The sequence below is a fragment of the Polistes fuscatus genome, unplaced genomic scaffold, assembly GCF_010416935.1.
Source record: "Polistes fuscatus isolate 324 unplaced genomic scaffold, CU_Pfus_HIC Scaffold26, whole genome shotgun sequence".
In the NCBI taxonomy this organism is placed as follows: domain Eukaryota; kingdom Metazoa; phylum Arthropoda; class Insecta; order Hymenoptera; family Vespidae; genus Polistes; species Polistes fuscatus.
The window spans coordinates 1836963-1858250 of record NW_025113103.1 but is presented as its reverse complement, the minus strand read 5'-3'; the positions used below and the strand labels follow the sequence as shown (position 1 = coordinate 1858250).

Genomic DNA, 21288 nt, shown 5'->3' with positions numbered 1-21288 from the left:
TTGTTCGACACCTTTGTTACCGCGTACCGACAAACTTCGATCTGTTGGTTACAATCACCGATAAAGTCTTCTTTATTCGATAAAACTTTGCTAAACTTATTTCTCCAAGAGTTCGTTAGTTTCGTTAATTAATCCTATAACGAAAAACATGAAATACATTAACGTGTCTTTAATTAATGTCGCCTAAGTTGTATAACATTTTGATGATTATAAAAATGAAAAAAGAAAACTTCAATTAAACTTTCAATATATTATTATTATTATTATTATTATTATTAGATATTTTCTATATTAAACGTCAAGGTTTAATAATCTAAAAATTAAACAAAATTAAAATCATTCAATTTAGTTTCATCAATTACGTATTACAATATACAATGCAAATATATTATATAAAAATATTCCTCTACCTTCCCCCCCCACTACACCTTTCTCATCCTTCTAAGATTTTTTACAAGTAAAAAAACAGATGAATAGTCCGGTATCGAAAAAAAAGAAAAACAAAAATCAAAAGAAAAGACAAACCTCGTGCTAATCGTCGTTCCATCATCGATCGAAGAAAAAAAAATAAAGAAGAAACAGTTCTAATTCTAAGCAAATAGATATCGGCGCAAGTTCGTTTTAGATTCTTAAAACAAAGCGATTGATGAGGTCAGCAAACCAAGAAGAAAATCGACGACGACGACGTGTGCTCGTAACGTGGGTTACACGTCGAGTGGCAGGGGTGAGGGTGAGGGTGAGGGTGAGGGGGTGAAGGGGGGGACACGGTGCATCGGGTGCAATTCGAGCCACGACTTTCCGGCTCGGTGCAGAATAATCACGGAGAAGAAGACAAGAGGGTAAGAGGAGGAGGAGAACGGGGAGGCTGGGATTGGGGTTTGGGTTTGGGTTTGGGTTGGGGTCCAAGTTAAATGATCGATCGTTCCCGCGGAAACTCTCGTTAATCGTTCGTTTCCGTTCCGAGCGTTCACATTCCGTCCATCGGCACCACCGGAAACTCGTGAGATAGTTTCAAGCCGACGATTTCGATAGTTCTGGACCCCTACACCCCCCACACCCCTTCCCATCCTCATCTCAGCCTCCTTCTAATCTTCTACTTCTCCTTCTTCTTATTTTCTTCGATTTTATCTGAACTTCGTCTCGAAAATCATCGATCTTTTCGACAACGATCACGAAAACTCGATGTTTTTTTTTCTCAGTAAAAGAAACAAAGACAATTTGTTGATCAAAATTCGTGTTACGTAATTTCATACATTTATCAATGATATTACTATCTTTTGTTATTTTAATTTAGTTATTTAATGAAAATTATCAAAAATAAGTTTAAGTTATTTAATTATTATCGTTGTTCTTTTAATAATATAATTAATTTTATTTTTGTGTTAATGCACAAACTGTGCATTGAGGTAACACAATATCGATAATTAAAATATAAAAGAAAGAAAAATATTTGTCTATTATATACTTTCTCAGATTTATATTGCATTCTAAATATCAAATCTGTATAATCTCTCAGCAATATACAGTTGTAAAAAAACGAAGACAATTTGTTGATCAAAATTCGCGTTACGTAATTTCATACATTAATCAATGTGATATTACTATCTTTTGTTATTTTAATTTAGTTATTTAATGAAAATTATCAAAAATAAGTTTAAGTTATTTTAATAACTATCTTTGTTCTTTTAATAATATAATTAATTTATTTTTGTGTTAATGCACAAACTCTGCATTGAGGTAACACAATATCGATAATTGAAATATAAAAGAAAGAAAAATATTTGTCTATTATTTACGTCCCCAGATTTATATTGCATTCTAAATATCAAATCTGTATAATTTAGTGAAAATAAAGAGAAAGAGAGTAAATGTCACGTGTTCCCCCTTACCCTCACCCTCGACCCCCAGGAACTCGCCGCAAAGGGACAAAAGAATTTCCAAAAGAATGACCGTGTAGAAAATTAACGCCCCGGAAATTTCGAAAAGAGAATTGTGTGGGCGAATATATTTCACTGGAAGCCACGATAACCCGGGACGGTGTTCGTTAGAATCCCCATACTTAATCTAACCTTAACCTTTATTTATCCTGTAGTATCCGAGAGTAAGCTAAAAGGATAGAAGCACACAGAAACACACACACAGACACACGTACATACGTATTTGACAGGACTGTGTGTATATATATGCTAAAGAGTAAAAGAAAGAAGAGGGAAAGAAAGAGGAAAAGGGCAAGGGAAAGGGAAAAAGGGGGAAAGAAAAGAGATAGGTGGTAGTAGTACGTTCGTCAGTGGTCAGACTGGTTGGCCAATGTTTAAGAATAGGAAAAAAGAAAAAAGAAAAAAAAATGAAAACCCTTCTTCTACTCCCTTTTACTACATCAGACTCTCCTACGTTGCATGTTCACCGTTGAATAATGGCGTCTGCGAAAATAACATTCTCGAAGATGTTTGAAAAAAATGCTACGACACCACTGGTTCAGCACGCGCCGTTAGAAATCAACTCCCGAAGAGTAGAAATTCGTGTGAGGAAAGGTTCGTTCTCGGTGTTTTGTGTTTTTCTTGTTTTAACAAATAAGACGACAATTACAACGTTTCGATTCTCGTTTTTTTTTCCCCTCTGCGTATTCATTAACGATTAATTCGTATTTTCTCGATATTTTATTTAGGAAACATCGTCACGTAGAAAAAGAAAAGGAAGAAACCATGGGAAAGGAAATTTTCGGGGAGGAAAAAAGGAAATGGGATAAAAAGAAGTTAGGATGAGGTAATTAAAGGTGCAAACGTAGCACGAAACTGGACAGTGGCCATGTTTCTTTTTTTTTCTTTTTCTTTTCTTTTTTTTTCAAGAAATGCACCGTTCGTACACGTTTACTTGCTAGCTGGCTGACGGGTTTGTTGGTTGGATGGTTGGTTGGTTGGTTGGTTGGCTAGTTGACTGGCTGACTGTTGGCGTCTTCGAAAATTCCTTTCGGACCGTAAAGTAAATTCGTTGAGACGAGTGCACAGAATACTGAAACGCGTATCAACGAGAAGGGAAGAAGAAGCAAGCTACTAGGTGGGGTAGGGTGGGGTAGGGGGATGTAGAGTGTTTTGGTGTTCTTGCCAATGGAATTTGCATGGTATTGTATCTAGAAAGAAAGAAAATCAAAATGAGAGAATAATAAACAAAAATGTTGATGATTTTTTGAAATAAATTATTTCGATGATTTTTTGAGATAAATTATTCGAAAAAACGGAATGAAAAAGTGTTCGAAATTAAACATAAGAATTATATACACTGTAAGTATTGGTGAATAATTGAATTATTGTATCTAGAAAGAAAGAAAATCAAAATGAGAGAATAATAAACAAAATGTTGATGATTTTTTGAAATAAATTATTTCGATGATTTTTTGAGATAAATTATTCGAAAAAACGGAATGAAAAAGTGTTAGAAATTAAACGTAAGAATTATATACACTGTAAGTATTAGTGAATAATTGAATTATTGTATCTAGAAAGAAAGAAAATCAAAATGAGAGAATAATAAACAAAAATGTTGATAATTTTTTGAAATAAATTATTTCGATGATTTTTTGAGATAAATTATTCGAAAAAACGGAATGAAAAAGTGTTCGAAATTAAACATAAGAATTATATACACTGTAAGTATCGGTGAATAATTGAATTATTGTATCTAGAAAGAAAGAAAATCAAAATGAGAGAATAATAAACAAAAATTTTGATGATTTTTTGAAATAAATTATTTCGATGATTTTTTGAGATAAATTATTCGAAAAAACAAAATGAAAAAGTGTTCGAAATTAAACATAAGAATTATATACACTGTAAGTATTGGTGAATAATTGAATGTTTGATACAGTCACACATTTTCTTTTTTTTTTTCACTGGAACCCAATTTTAATATAAAAACATAATGTAGCATGAAAAATATTAAAGAAGAAATACGACACTAGTAGGAAAACGATTGTTCCCAATTTACATCGAGCTAGATGAGAAATAGTAATAGAGAATGATACACTGTAACTGTATATAACTGTGTACGTATAGTTCGTGCTGAACTGGAAAAGGGAAAAACCGCAAACTGTTTCGTTCCGGCTCGTCGTCCATCTCGAGAGGTGTCTTCTCCCTCGCGGCCAGCCACAACGTTTCAAAGTTGTACGAAGAGTGTGCTTAGAGAGGAGAACAGGGCCAAAGGGCCACCACGGAAGAAGAACAAGAGAGTAATAGAACTAGAATGAAAAAGAAAATGGATAGACGCGAAAGGAAAGGAATGAAGTAGAAGAAGAAGAAGAAGAAGGAGAAGAAGATATAAAACATTCAAGAACCTGGAAGAGTTTGTGAATAATGCATAACCGCGGAAATGGACCGCTTAGGCGATTTAAATCTCATAAATGCATCGCCCGTTTGTTCCCAAGGGCACGTACCATTTTGTCAGAACACTCTCTTTCTCTTTCTCTCTCTCTTTTTCTCTCTTATACGATTTGCTTCTAGTCACATATCACGGACGAGTTGGTTGCTTCGAAAATAACGGGTGGGGTGGGGGTAGCAGGAAAAAAGGAATTATTATTTGGAATTTCTTTACAAACGAAAAATACGCAATTTTTGAAGTAGGATTATCTTAGATTAATAAAATCCGGCTCATGTTAAATCGAATCGTGATATTCGTTTGGTTTATGAATAAAAAGAAAAGAAAAATATTTGAATAGTTTCATTTCATGAAGACGAGATAATTTCGACGAAATGAAGAAGGCTCCTCTTTCGAGTATCCACCGCAAAACTATCGTTCGGGAAAAAGAAAAAAAAAGAAAAGAAAAAAGAAAAGAAAAGAAAAAACAGTTTGAAGAGAAGCGACTTAACGAAAGCCTCGACGAACGATCCTTTTAGCGAAACTGGTCTTACGTGCTTTCCCACTCGCATATTGGATTTTCGGACCTTTTAGTCGGCCGATCTCTAAAAGCTCGGCACCACCGTAAAGAAGCTTTGCCATGTAAAGAATTAGACGCCTTTTCAAAAAGGAGCTACTTTTCAAAGCAACTATATCAGCCACACACACGAAATTTCTATTCCAAATTCTTCTAGTCGAGGATGAACGATCGATAATAAAACCGCATCAAACTGTGTTAAAAAAAAGGAGTGGGGGAGAGGGGGAGGGTGGAATAATATATCAGAAGAAAAAAATCAAATGAAAATCAAGAATCTATGCAATTGCACGCGCGTGATGCAACATTTATCTATGCATTTAGATTATTTTTTTCTATTTTTAATGCGAGGATACAAATTTCAGAAGAAAATTTAAGAAAAAGAAATTAAGAAAATTATTAGAAGAAAAAATCCAATGAAAATCAAGAATCTATGCAATTGCACGCGCGTGCTGCAACCTTTATCTATGCATTTAGATTATTTTTCTCTAATTTCTAATACGAGGATACAAATTTTTCTTGGTTAATTATAAAATAACGAAGACGTTCTAAAACAATCGAGATAAGATTGATAAATTGAAACGAACGTTAAATGCAATAATGGTATGGATGAGGGGCTGAGGTGGGAAGGGGGTGGCTGGAAAAGGAAACGTCGTTGAATCGATGAATCAAAGATCAGTCGGACTACGTACAATCTTCGAGATTAATACTGATCTAAAGACTATGAATCCTTTCTCGAGTTTATTCCCTATGGAATTATTCCGTACAAACGCAAAAAATGAAAGCAAATTTTCGTCGAATAGAAAAATAGAAATAAAAATAGAAAGAGAAAGAGAAAGAAAGAGAAAGAGAAAGAAAGAGAAAGAAATTCTTCGTTGAAAACAGGTACGGTGAGTTTAAATGATATCGAGGAATCTAACAAAAGGAGCAATATAAGGTGAAGCAGAAGTTTAAAAAATAAAAAAAAAATAGAAAAGAGATGAGAAGGGGTGAGAAAGATAAAGTTGGGGGTAAAAATGAGGGGTAAGGGGTGGAGGTGGGCAAAGGGGAGGGGAGGGGGTAACAGAAGAAGGTCTATTCATCTGGAGTATCTGAAATTATCCGTAACTCTCTTTCGGTAATTCACTTGGAAGCACGAATCGTTCTGGAAAAGCGGTCATTGAATCCGACAGACGGTTCTTCTCTTCCTTTCTTTCTTTCTTTCTTTCTTTCTTTCGTTCTTTTTTTCTTTCTTTTATCTAAAAGCGCAGAGACTACGATAGCAGCAGCAGCAGCAGGAGGGAGGACAACTCTTTCGAGTAGAAACGAGTTTCCCACCGTGAGTGCTCGCTGCTGCTACTCTCAGAGGAACGTTTGACTCGAGAGGAACCCGTAATAGTTTCGAGTCTCTACCTCTGAGTTTTTCTTCTCTACTCTACTCATTTCATTTCATTTCATTTCATTTCATTTCTAGACGAAAAAGTATAATTAATTGTTAAATCGTTCGATATTCGAGTGTCCCCAATGAAGATTTCTATTATTTTCATATGAAAATCGACGTAATTATTTTTCTTTCTTTCTTTCTTTTTTCTATTATTCTTTGATTCCCAATGATGTTGGGAATCAAAGATTGAATCCTACATTCGATTTGTTTTTTTCTCCCCTCGTTGAAATGTAACATCTCAAATGAATTTATTGAAAATATATATGTAGGATTCGTGAAAAAATTGGGCCGTTGGACAGACCGTACCGGGACTCGAACCCGGATCTTCCGCTTTCCGGGCGACTGCTCTTTTTAACCAATTGAGCTATCCAGGGCCCACCGTCCAATCTCCTCACGAACGCCTACCTTAAAGTTGGGCTTGGAGGTGCTCGCATCCCACATTCTACCCCCCCGCAACTACATTCAACCCCGAATGTTCGTCATTGGAAAACCTCTTCCCTGAACCATCTATCCTTCTTCGTCGTAGACCTCTTACTACACGTCTTACGTCTCTAGTCCTGAACGCATTGCTGTCCAAAGGCCGTCTTGCCTAGTTCCCCAGCCAATCGTTCACGTCGCCACCATACGTAAGACGTCGACCTAACCTCTCTTTGATAGATGTTCAATTAATTACTTTTCCCTAATTATTGCCCGGTCGTAGAAGTGTGACACGAAGCAAACCTCCATCCCGGACGAGCCCCCAAAATGTAGGATTCGTGAAAAAATTGGGCCGTTGGACAGACCGGACCGGGACTCGAACCCGGGATCTTCCGCTTTCCGGGCGACTGAACTGCTCTTTAACCAATTGAGCTATCCAATCTCCTCACGAACGCCTACTTAAGTGTTTGGCCTGGAGATGCTCGCATCTCACATATATTGAAAACAATCAAATATTATATTCTGTGTTTTTAATATTTAATTTAAAAAAGAAAAAAGAAACAAATGAAAATAAATGATTTTCCATTATCTCGATAAAAGTTTGATTAATATACCACCGGTATTATGTCACAAAGAGTTTGGTTTTCTGTAAACTTGAAACGAAAAAAAATGCTTAAGTAGAAAAAAGTAGTGACAGGTTGAAGCCCCCTTGCGACATTATTTTATCTAACAAAATGATTACTTTCACGAGAGTTCTACTTTGGGAAGCTCGTCAGGTCGTGAAACTCTTAAGAATTCCACCTCATTCTTGAATTAAGAAGATGAAGGAAAAATTGAGACACTGTAAAAGGCAGAGACGAGCCCCGAGGAGAGGGTGTTCTCGAATGTCCTCGTATTTCGTAGCACGTGACAAGTACAAGAATGGTATAAATGGTTTAATTTCCTTATTCTACGAGCAAACCACTTGGTAGATCGTACGTGGCATACTGATGAAACAACGATACTGTCTTTGTCGATGTGTATGTGTGTGTGTGTGTGTGTTTGTGTGTAATCAACTCCTGTTAGAAATGATATTTACGGTAAACAATATTTTTTCCTGTAAATTTATATTATTACATGTTAAATTTATCTTTGAATTTATATTTTCCTTGGGAAATAAAAAAACAAATGGCGCGTTAATTAAAATTAAGACATTTATTTTTTCTTCGTTATATGCAATTGTATATTACGTCGGATAATATAGAAATAATTTTCGTCTAATAGAAAATGACATAATGAAAAATGGATTAAAAGATCAAAGGCAAAATCTAACTGTCTTTAGAAAAGATTCCTTTCGTACCGACCATGGAAAGCGAGGCATACAGTTAAGTATAACTTAAAAATGAATGAGAAAATAACAAAAAAGAAAAAAAAAAGAAAATAAAAATAAAAAGAGAGAGAAAGATATAGGTAGGTGTACATTCGCAAGCTCATTTCATTAACGTTAATTAAGACAAAGTTGTGCTTCTTTATCTACTCGCTTTGTTTCCTTTTATTTTTTCCCGTTTCGTTGAATAAAAGACAAAGTAATCTTGTTTGAAGTTGAAAGCTTAAAAGTTCATCCCGATATAGAAAAAGAAAAAAGAAAAAAAGTACAATTAAAATTGATGATTAATAAATAATTATGAAAATACGAGAAGAATTCATAACGCTCGAACGATTAATCGAAAAGAGAGAGAAATTTGACGTAACAATGAATTACAAATAAATGACACTTTTGCTAACGTGCATTTTATGACTAAACGTAGGTGGGTGGGTGGGTGGTATCATTAATTAAAAACGTTCACGAACGAAACTTGCCGTCTACATATATCTTTCGTTCCCTATCATCATCGATTATAATAATAAAAGGACGTAGGAATTTTGTGGACCAACCGAAAGAGGTGTGTTTTCAAAAGGGGTCGAACACCAACCCAACGGGCTACAATTTTACGTTAAAATTTCATACATGTTATGTATGACGATGCATAGTGGTGATACCAAACCTCAAAGGATCCCCCCCCATGGTTCGACGAATACACACACACACACACACACACATACATAGAATAGATATATACATATATGATGAGATATGCTCGTTATTCTGTCGCCACTTATGTTACGGTAGAACGAATCTAAAAAGAATTGGAATTATCATGAAGTGCTTTATGCGTTATGGGTTTCCCTTTGACCCCGTGTCACGGATAATAAATTTAAACGTTAAATCTCTCATCGGAGTTAGCTCTCGTAACGAGAAATGATAAGATGAAAGGATATAACAAACATTCGTGATTTATAAAACATTTTTTAAAAATATTACAACAAATTGCATATACATTTCTATATAAATAATCTCACTAACGATGACGACGTCCGGTATAATAATATAAACAAATAGATATTTCTGTCGAGTAACTATATTTGTATATGAAAATATAAACGGGTTAATGTTACAACCAGGGTTGTTTATAAGAGCTCAAATAACACGAAACCGTACACGTATTATTACCGAAGTTATAATTCCCTTTTATCGATGAAATTAATTTAAGAGAGCTTTCTACTACATTTTAATCTAATAACAGAAGAGAAATCCGTATAAATCAAAAATATTTATTTATCAACACTCGTTAAAACTTTATATTCATCGTGTGAACGTTTTTTACGTTGACTGAAATTTGCATAATACTTTTCTAAATAATTACGTAAACAAAAAAGGAACGAACGAATAAGTTAATAAATCGGATTACGAAAAATATGCTCATTCGTGTCGATCGAAAAAAATATTATTTTCCTTATTTATATTTTATTTATTAATATTCCTATCAATTAATATGAATGTACAGACAGGTAACGTATATTATCAACCGCGTAACGTAAATATATATTTAAAATTAACGTGAAAATTTTCTCTGATTTATTCTCCAACAGATTAAACACATTTTTAACATACTTCTCACCATTAATTACGAAAATTGGTATATGAGTCCATTAAAACGATTACACAAATTACTCGAGTAATGATTGAAATATTTTTTTAAGAAAAAGTAAAAAAAAAGGAAAAGAAATAGTACGAAGAACTGAAAAAAAAAAAAGTAGAAGAAGAAGAAAGAGCATATAATTCGAGAGTACGATGAGAAGAACCTGAAAACGGAGGGGTAGAAAACGACGGAAGAACAGTTTCATGAATTTTCAACGACGCGAGGAAAGTATCTCGGCCGTTTAAAAAGAAGAAGAGAAAGACTTCCTTCGTCGTTTCCACCATAGATTTTCCTTTTCAACTACCAACCCTCCTCCTACCCCATTTTTCCCCCTCCCATTCTTCACGTTACTTCACCCAGCAGAGTTAGAAACGTCGAAACAATCGGCCGTTTCTCACGAAAATCCTATCTCTCTCTCTCTCTTTCTCTTCCTTTATTTCACTTGTTTCTTTTATTCTCGAATTTTCTCTCCCCCTCTCACCCTAGCCCCACCCCCAAATTCGCATTTCATCGTACACGTAACAGTAACTTTCTAAAAATTCTATCCCTTCTTCCTGTTCTACCAACTGAAATATTCTTTTTCTATTTCTTTTTTAAAAAAAAAATGAACGAACGAGTATCCATTAACGTGGGGAGTGGGGGTAGGTACGTTAAGGTACAACCCTTACGACGAGTACCAAATTCTGTTTTCATTCTGGCAATTTTGTTTTGTATAAGCGTGGCACACGTTGAACATCCAAATTTTTCTCTCAACTTCTATCGTAGAAATAAACAGGTGGATGAGGGAGTAGGAGTAGGAGGAGTAGGAGGAGGAGGAGGAGGAGGGAGTGGGGGGATTTCTAACGTTTGCGTAAAACGTTAGACAACATTTTTTATTATTGTTTTCTTAGAAAAAAATAAATAAAAATAAAAATGATAGAAGAAATTAATCGGAGCATGTGTGAAAATTAAGGGAGAAAGGGAAAGGGAAAGGGAAGAGAGAAATAAGGTACTCTATGGCATCTTTCACACCGAATTTTTACAGAAATGTTTCGAAGGAAAAGAAGGTTCGTTGGTTGGTTGGTTGGTTGGTTGGTTGGCTACATCGATGCACTGAGTTTTCTGTTTGCATCGGGTAAATATTTAAGCCCGTATTCCAAGCCATTCTGAAACCTTTCTCTCTCTCTATTTCTTTCTCTTTCTTTCTCTTTCTTTCGGAATACGAAAACTGGTTTGTTTCTTTTACCCTTTCTTTCTTTCTTTGATTCGTTCCATCCATTCTCCTCTCACTCACTTTCATTTTATTTTTAATTTTCACTCTTATGCTGCCACTCTTTCAGCCTACGTTCAACGATAAAAGGAAGAGCAGTGTAATTTTCGAGAACTTTTGTTTGGAAATCGAAGAAATATAAATGTTTTTTTTTCTTCTTCTCTTGTCTTCTCTTGTCTTCCTAGGCAAATGAAATCGTTAAAAAGTAGTTTTCTTCTATTTCATTGATCGTTCTATTATCTCGTGAAACAAAACTGAAAAATATTATAAATTAAAATAAAATTAAAATGTTTAATTCATCGTGTAAAAATAAAATATGATTGATTGGTCTCAATGATATTTAAATCAAGATGTAGAAAATCTTACCTGAGAATGATTTTTAAGGAACGGGAATGAAATACTTGGAGATGATAGGAATTGTCAAGAATTGATTACATCCTAAAGGAGTTAATCTAGGAATCATATATATCTGCGTTCACTGAAAACAGAGTAAATTGAACAGAAATTATTATCAAGTTTAATACGATGACGATAAAATGATTTTTCTTTTTTTTTATTAACCGTTTAGTTGCTGACGTATTATTTTTTCGAAAATATACCAAAATTACCAGCACTAATTGAAAAACAACAATCAAACGGTTAATTTCAATTACAAGAAAAAAAAAGAAAACAATTTATTTATTAATATTAACATTATTCGTTGCGTTAGTTAATCAACAAAAAAAAGAAAAAAATTTATTTATTAATATTAACATTATTCGTTACGTTAGTTAATCAACAAAAAAAAGAAAAAAAATTTATTTATTAATATTAACATTATTCGTTACGTTAGTTAATCAAAAAAAAAAGAAAAAAAATGTATTTATTAATATTAACATTATTCGTTACGTTATATTTTATTTATTTTAATTATATTTTAAATATAAATAGAATGTTTTTAAAAGGAAAAAATTGATTGATTGGAAACATCATTGATTTTGTTTTAACATAGAATATCGGATGCAAAACTAGGGATATAAAGTTATGGAATATTACTATGTATTACTTGGTTGGGGTGGGGGTTGGGAGGGTTGGTGGTGGAAACGTCTGAAAATTATATACCGGGTGCGTGATTAATAACGTTCTTCAGAAACGCGCGAACGTCTGTCTTCGTGCTACGAGATGAATGTATCCGAAGACAATGGAAACTTTGCTTATCTACATATTGTCTCGTGGGAAGGTCTAACTTAGTAGTTACGCAGAATCAGCAACTTCGTGCATCTAATTTAGGGAAAGTGCGTAAGAGACTGTTTTCGGGGATGCAGTTCCCCCCTCTCTCTCTTTCTCACCCTCTCTCTTCCTCTCTTTCTTTCTCTCTCATTCTCTTACTCCTTCGTACCCAACAGATTTTCATTTTCATCTACGAAGGTGCAAAACGAGAGATAAGAAAGATAATAAGAATTTTCATGATATCGTATAGTATACGGTGGATAAAAAAAAAACGTATAGTATAGTATAGTATAGTATGGTATAGTATAGTGAAGTAAGAGTAAAGTCTCCTGAGAAATACGTAACACCGTGTTTGGTCATAATTTTTCAAAAATTTATATTTTATATATGAGTCACGTGATAGATATATCGCATCAAAAACTAATCGTATCTCAATATTTCTATCTTACCGAAAAAGTATAACACGCGTTTAAGATTAATAATTAATAATAAAAATAAATATAATATAATTTTAATAATAATTACAAATAAATAATAAAATAAATATTAATAATAATAAAAGATAGAATTTATTTATCCTCCCACTCCTAACCTTTAAAAAAAAAAAATTAATAAGAAAGAAAGAAAGAAAGAAAGAAAGGAGGAAGGGGAAGGATTCATTTTTTATTCGTCCCTTTGGAAACTAAATTGGAACGTGAACGTTTAAAACTCTTTTATTTTGCCACGAACGGACACAGAACGAGGATGGAATCGAAGGAGAAGGGTCGTAGGGCCAATCAAGACGATCTACCAAAGGTCCAACTCGATTCCAACTTTTCCACCTTTTTCTGTTCAACGTTGAAACGATAAAAGTGGAAGTATATCTTCCTCTCTCTCTCTCTCTTTCGTTCTTTTATATTTTTTTATTTTTATTTCTTATTTTTTTCTGCTCTTCCGAGACAAGCGACCACCCACCCTCAACGACGACCATTATATTGGTTCGTCGATGGTGAAACTCATCTATTCTCTTCTATCTTCCTCTTTTCGTCTATTTATATCTATATATATACATAATCTATTATTTTCTTTTTTCTTTTTCTCATCGTAGCATGATGTATCGATACCAATAAAGACTACGTCATGTCGTAGTTTTAAGGGGTTATACGCAGTTGCGAGGCTCGAAAAAGACGTATTTTCATGAATTTTTTCTAGAAACAGTTTTTATTTCTCAAACAAAAGTGATGGTAATTCAAATAGAGGCAACTTTTGAGAATACAATAGCGCGTCGATTATGTAAAAATATTAATCTGCACCGCTCCTGTAGATGATTTCCTGAACGTCCTCTAAAAAAAGACGTTTGGCGGTGATCTTCATTTTGGCGGTTTGGATTATTGAAATTAAAAATATGGTGGATTCTTTTGAAGGATAGATTAATGCAGGTATTAAAACCAAGGAATAATAAAAATTTTGATTTTTAACGAAATGGCGTCTATTTGAAAAAAAGTTGTTGTTTTTGACTAAAATTTTCGCTCTAAATTGTTACAAAAAAATAGTAATAAATTTTTTCAAAATTATTCCTTCTACTTAATACCTGAGGAATATATCTAAGAAGATTGTGTACAAATTCGAAACCGATCGGTTAAGCCGTTTTTGAAAAATCGAGATCGCCGACTTTGAAAATACCGTTTTGAGAAAAACGCGTTTAAAGTTTCAAAGAGACGTTTACGCATAGTTAAAAATTTTTCTTTGCAGCTTACATGAAGTGAAGAATATTTGTCGGATCGATTTGAAATTTTCAGAGAATATACTTAAATATATGTACATTCCGAAAATGAAAAAAAAAATCGATTTTTTTTAAATTCTAACTGCGTATAACCCCTTAACTTGGCTATTGTGAAAAAAAAAACTATGCGTAGAAAGTAAACATTTTCTTTCCCTGTTTTTAGTCTTTTTTTTAATTTTCTATCTAATATAAAAAGGATAAAAAGTAATCGTAACGCGAAAGATTTCAACTTTGTTCACTCGTGAATAAAAAAGAATAAATAATTGAAAACTTAAAATTAGGGTAAAATTACGTTTAACGATAACGTGGAGAGGAGTGGGGGGTAGAGGAAAAATCGTATGAAAAAGAAATTAATAATATTCATAAAATTCAAAACACGTTTGTTTCTTTTTTTTCACGATAATGTTTGATAATAATCGAGGATATAATATCGATCTTTTAAATTCGTTTTTAAGAAGCTCTCCGATTGTAATAGGATTAAAAAAGAAGAGAAAGGGTTTGGGAAGAAACGAGCTGGGGAAGAAAAGGAATTGGACATTTTGAGGTCAAGAAGTACTTCTACGAATAGCCGAAGATAAGTGATGGTAGTAAGATAGATCGAACGGGTATCGAGGTCAAACCGATTTGATCGGTCGTAGATCGAAAGCAAGGTACCTTCGAGCTGGATTCGTGCTTGAATCTTGAGGAAGAAGGATAATATCGAAGGTGACGAGAACCATGCTACGAAAAAGGGGTGGTGGGTGGTGGGTGGGGGTGTTCTAGGGGGAGTTAAGTCTCATAGGTTGACAACAACTCGATGCATCCCCCGTTCCACCATATCGGATTTCTTCTGAACGAAAAAGAAGGAGGAAGAAGAAGATGGGTGGTTGGGTTAAGTCGGGGTGGGGGAAGGGCAAAGGGAAAGGTATCTTATCGAGTTCTTTTCTGTAGGAGAAAGCAACGATAGCAGATCGTACGGAAACGGACTTGGCTTTTGAAATTCTACTGTCGAAAAAGATTTGACGATACATCCATGGTGAAACGAACGGAAACAAGGGATTTATCCCTTGGATCCAAATGTCCGAGTACTATAATAGTTTCGCAATCGTTCGACCGAAAGATTTCTATTCCGATTTTGTTTTATCGATTAAACGTTTTCGTTCGAATAAATAGCACCGACCTGTACCTGTACCTGTACTTTTACCTGGGGGAAAAAAATAAAAAATAAAAAAAAAAGAATATCGTAAATTTTAAAGGTGAACGTAACGGTGATGGGGAAAACGATATTCGCTTCGAAATTTTTCCTACGAAATATTATTTTAAATGAAAATAGGTATCACAGAGAAAATTTCGACGGGTTTAGAAAAATTCTTTTACAACGTTATTTTTGATCTAGTCGTACGTTTTCGTCCCTTTATTGGGACTTCATCAACAATTGAAATTTTTATTTTAAATTTATTTCGATGTATACACTCCTAAGAAATGTTATTAATTAAATACAATGATAATGTTAAATCCCTGTAATATATAAAATATAAAAATGTTATATTACAAAATAAAACTTGGCATAAAATATTTGTATGTAAAAGAAAACGTTTGAAATGTATAAGTAAAGTAATAACCAATCGCAGAAATCTATTTGAAATTGTTCGATAAGATAAAAATATTCGAAAGTACCCTTTTTTCTCACCGCGATTTAAGGAATCACTTGCACACACTCTTATGCTATTCAACCGAGAACTATGCGAGATTTGCTCGGACGAGTGAACGCCAAGAAGGATCGGACGATAAAATTGCAGTAAAAGGAGAATGAAAAGGGGGGAGGGGGAGGGGGATGGGATGACACTGTGCTAAGAAAAAAAAAATAAAAAAAGAAAAGGACGAAAAGAAATGTAAGAATAAAAAGGTAAACGGTAGAATGGTACGAAAAAGTGCAACGAGTGAAAAAAGAATCCTATCCCCGAGTTCTTTCTTTCTTTCTCGAAAAGATTCCATCGAGCAAATTGTATCGGGCGCGCGTCAGATGTGCACGGAGTCTCATTTTATCCTTTTTTTCCTTTTTTTATTTTATTTTTTTCCTCTACCTTTTTTTTTCTTCACTTCGGTAGTTGTCCCGAATTCTTCGGACCTTACGGAAATTACATTCTCGACCGGAACGTGGTGGGGGAGGGAGGGGGGTGGGTGAGGAAACGGGTGCAAGGAAGCAAGGAAAAGCATGCCAATTCACGCGTTCACTTTTCACAATGAAATTCTTCAAGAAATCGTCGTAAGGATAGTTTTGGTGTTCGTACCAATAGCAGCAGCAACAGCAGCAACAGCAGCATCCAAGAAGTTCTTCTTAATCTCAAAGAAAAAGAAAAAAGAAAAAAAAAAGAAAGGTCGACTCGATTTCTTTCGTAAGAATTGCTGATATCGATTTCAACGATTACAGGTAGCAGTGATATTTTTTAATTGACTTATTCCTAGCGAACTTTTCGATATAACGATCCTTAGTTAAAGTTTAAATGACTTTTTACGATCTTCTTATTTACGATTATATATCTCGAAGATAGTTTAATAGAAAAATCACGAATATTAATATAATTATAATTAATATAATAACTATTATCACGAATATTAAAATACGATGGATAGTACAGTAAAAATATATAACAAAATAAAATAAAATAAAATAAAATAAAAAAGAAAGAAGAGGATTTAATAGAAAAATCTTAGCAATATTACACTCGTGTGCATCTATTATCACGAATATTAAATACGATGGATAGTACAGTAAAAACACATGACAAAATAAAATAAAATAAAATAAAATAAAATAAAATAAAATAAAAAAGAAAGAAGATAATTTAATAGAAAATCTTAGCAAAATTACACTCGTGTGCATCTATTATCACGAATATTAAAATACGATGGATAGTACAGTAAAAACACATGACAAAATAAAATAAAATAAAATAAAATAAAAAAGAAAGAAGATAGTTTAATAGAAAAATCTTAGCAAAATTACACTCGTGTGCATCTATTATCACAAATATTAAAATACAATGGATAGTACAGTAAAAACACATGACAAAATAAAATAAAATAAAATAAAATAAAATAAAATAAAATAAAAAAGAAAGAAGATAGTTTAATAGAAAAATCTTAGCAACGTTACACTCGTGTGCATCTATTATCACAAATATTAAAATACAATGGATAGTACAGTAAAAACACATGACAAAATAAAATAAAATAAAATAAAATAAAAAAGAAAGAAGATAGTTTAATAGAAAAATCTTAACAAAATTACACTCGTGTGCATTTATTATCACGAATATTAAAATAGGATGGATAGTACAGTAAAAATACATAACAAAATAAAATAAAATAAAATAAAATAAAATAAAAAAGAAAAAGAAAAATAATATTAAGAAGTATAATAAAAGAAAAGTCAAATGAAATATATACAACGTGGTGTCTTGAAAGATCCAGGACGGTCCAGGTTGGAATTGCATCGAGAAAGGAAGGAAGGAAGGAAGAAAGGAAGAAGTTTCCCGAGAAGAAATTTCCTCTAACTCTCTGGAAACTCTGGTAGTGGTGATGGTGATGGTGGTTTTGGTTAGACCAGAAACCGACAGAAACGTTAGTAGAAATCTCACTTTTGTTAGTTCTAAGTTATCTTACTCGGCTTGGGAAGAGAATGTGACATCGTCCGCGAGATGTTAACTTTTAGATGTTAAGTCTAGGGTATAAAAGGGAATCATCTCGCATTTGAAAGAGCAACGTAACGCTTTTACCTTTTCATATGTCATACGTCATGGTAAAGAAGAAGCAGAAGAAGAAGAAGAAGAAGAGATGCTCGACTTAAAACGTTGAAATGGCTTGAACGAATAAAGACGACTAAATTGTATATACATTTCTTGAAGAGTGTGTACACGTAAGAGAAATAGTAAAACGTTGGTACTGGTACTGGTACTGATGCTGGTGCTGATACTGGTACTGGTGTTGGTAGTAGTGTTGTGTAGATGTTTGCACATCCTCTAGCTTTCGATATTGCCTACTTTCCTTTCGTTTTCGATTCTACGAGATCTCGATGGTCGAACGTGTTACTTACGCAAACTTGCTACGAGTACGCATTCGAGTAAAGACGATATCCACGATCGTTGCTTTGAATTTTTTGTCGGCTTTCACGATTTTTCAACACACCCACACATATATATATATGTGTACGTGTATGTATGTATAAACAAACAGGGCAAATAAAAATAGGAAACTTCGTTTTAGGATTCTCGTCAAAGCTGCCAAAGAATTGGAGTGAAATAATGCAAAGAGGGAGAGGAAAATACTCCAAAAGCCCTTCCCTCCCCTTCTCTCCCCTCCCCTCCCCTTCCATTCCCCCTCTGTGCAAATATAACTCGAGTACCGTTCTTTAGATTTTCGGTATGCTTTCTTTTCTTTTCTTTTCTTTTCTTTCCATTTTTGTTCCCTCTCTCTCTCTCTCTCATCACTCATTTCTTTTTCTTTTATATATTTTTTTACCGGTTTTCTTTTACGGGAGTTCTTTATCGCCAGTTTCATGGGACACCTTTTTTTTTTACATACATACGGGATAATGACGAGTAGGAATAAAATATGAAGAAAGCAAACATTTCTAAACACACTCTCTCTCTCTCTCACTTTTTGTCTATCTGGTTCATTCAAACAATTCATTCTCTTTTGTCCCCCACATGTAAATTTGATCGAAGAAACGACGAAGTTATCTATTTGCCAGGGAGTAAATTGTTCGATTGTTAAAACGAGAAGAGATTTGTACTTTGACAGAAACGTAAGATCGATAGCTCGGTCAACGTGATTTCCTGACCGACAAAGTAAAGTAAAGTAAAGTAAAGTAAAGTTAAGTAAATTAGAATTCCGCGAGTCATTAAAAGGAACAAACATTCTCAAATCTTCGACGTTGTCATCTTAACTGTTGTATCTGCTTGCAAATCTATTATCTTCGATTAATATTTATACATCATATTATTTATAATTTTTATTTATATATATTGTATTATATTATTTATTTTATATATTATATTATATTATTTATAATTTTTATTTAAATATATTATATTATTATATTTATTTTATATATTATATTATATTATTTATATAATTTTATTCATTCAATTCTCTCTCTCGTTACTATTACACGTTTGTATTTTATTATCCTGTCGATTATACAAACGTAAAAACATAAAACGTTAGAAGACAAATCTATTCGACTATGTCTAAGAAGTTAAATAAAAAAAATAAAAAATTAGACCAATTATGGTTGTACATAAGCAAAGACACATATCGTTGTAGTAATCTACGATTCTCTCAACGTACCGCGAATCATCGTCGCTGCTTTTTTTCACAAAGCGTGCCATAAACGTGCATAAGTTTAAACGACGTTTAGAAACATACATGCAAGTTCAAAGAGAACTACCATGGAAAAAGCAAAAACGTTGGAGTACTTATGCGAACGTATTTAATGACGGGAGACTTCAAACGAACGAAAGAGAAAGAGAGAGAGAGAGAGTGAGAGAGAGACTCGAAAAAACCGAGTCAACGCAAGGGATTCTCTTTTCACGTATTCGTCGTTACCCCAGTCCCTGTTTTATTATTTTTCCCCCTCTCCCCCCTCTCTCTTTCTCTCTCTTTCTATCCGATTACTCTAGTAACAAACACACACTGTTAAAAAATTTTACTATCATAATCATAAACATCATCTGCTTCTGCTTCTGCTTCTATTTCTTTGCATTTTAATTGAATTTTAAATATCGTCATTCGCGTTTGATTATTTTTTTTTTTATTACGCTAAAAACATGTTATAAAAATATAGGATTCGTGAACAAAAATTGGATTTGCATATATTTTTTTAAATAAATATGAACCACGCGTAATTTTCTTCTTTCTTCTTTCTTCTTATTCTTCTTCTTCTTCTTCTCGTTGCGAATAATAATTCAAGTCTAACGCCAAACGCATGAGAGATCGTATCTCTTCGTTGCAGAAAGGTGTGGTCTCCTTCTTCTTCTCATCGCAAAAGATGGAAAGGAATAATTCAATCTTTCCGAAGCAGAACGAACAAAACTTTCGAAAAGCGCATTCTTCGTGATTTTCGCGGTTGGTCTCTCGGTGGGGAAGGGGGAAGGGAGAAGGGGAAAGGGGGTGACAATGACGAAGAGAACGAATAGTTTGGATAGGAAAAAACGAATATAGCAGATCGGTGTACTACCTAACTCTTACTCTCTCTCTCTCTCTCTCCCCCTCTCCCCCCTCTCTCTCTTTCTCTACACCTTCTTCTATATAGCAATTTTACGCTCGAACAAACGCGCCGCACCGTTTTTGAACATCACCGAACTCCCTCAAGAACTTCAAATGATTTGTACGTCGAGTTTGACCTCCTCCTCCTCCTCCTCCTCCAAACCGAAAGGTACCTTCTCCTAGGATTGGCTCTTCTTAATTCAAACTATTCTTGCCCGCGAGCAAGAGGACCAAAGCTAAAAAAACTTTCTCGCGAAACCAAGAACATTTTCCAAGATCTTCTCTCTCTTTGCCAACCTTTTTTTTTTCCTCGTTACGCTTCGATAAAAAAACCCGTCGCATAATTTCTCTATGAAAGGAGGGGGTGGGGTGGGTAGATAATCGTTAAAATATTATATCGTTTGATCTGGAAAAAATATAATGATAATAATAATAATACATTTAATTAAGTTATGTAAATGTTTTTGATCTCTCGATCAAAGTCTCTACCACCCCCCCCCCCCACTCCTTCATTCTATGGGGTACTTTGCATTACTTTTAAATGAAATTATTCGATTGTTATCTACAAAGGAATATAAATGTACAATTGTTATATATATATATATTATATTTTTTTAATAAGTTTGATCGATAATAATTAAGATTGAAATCCAACGAGAGATATTAAAAATAAAAAAGATAATAAAAATAAAAGCTTTTGAGAAGGTATACCCCCTTTACGTAGATTCAATGAAAATAAATGAATTTTTCTAGGAGTATAAGATCTCGATAAAATGAATCGGTTTGACCGGTTTTAAAAAGGTGTGCCGACGAAACGTTTCTCCTTTTTATCACTAAAGATAGTCACCTTTTTATTCGTAGAAAATGCTAATATCTATGCTTTTCAATCGGGTTGTCAATAAACTCGGAGATTCGAGCCAATAAAAATCTATTTTTTTTCTTTTTCTTTCTATACTCTCGTATAGTCATGGGATATTCGTAGCACGGTATATGTGGAACGAGAAAATGTATCTCTAAAATGCTTAAAAGAATAAAAAAGGATAGAAAAAAAAAAGAAAG

The 21288-nt window shown here is 33.6% G+C and overlaps 1 protein-coding gene and 1 long non-coding RNA gene across 9 annotated transcripts in view; both read right to left on the bottom strand.

Moving 5' to 3' along the window:
* Nucleotides 1–21288, bottom strand: part of LOC122518817 (E3 ubiquitin-protein ligase highwire-like) — a 202245-nt gene that overhangs the window by 101515 nt on the left and 79442 nt on the right. The window lies entirely within an intron of this gene.
* Nucleotides 11173–11484, bottom strand: LOC122518825. The gene is made up of 2 exons (XR_006304157.1): nt 11376–11484; nt 11173–11263 (listed from the first exon to the last, which is right to left on the bottom strand). It is a non-coding gene; the product is annotated as an uncharacterized LOC122518825 (long non-coding RNA).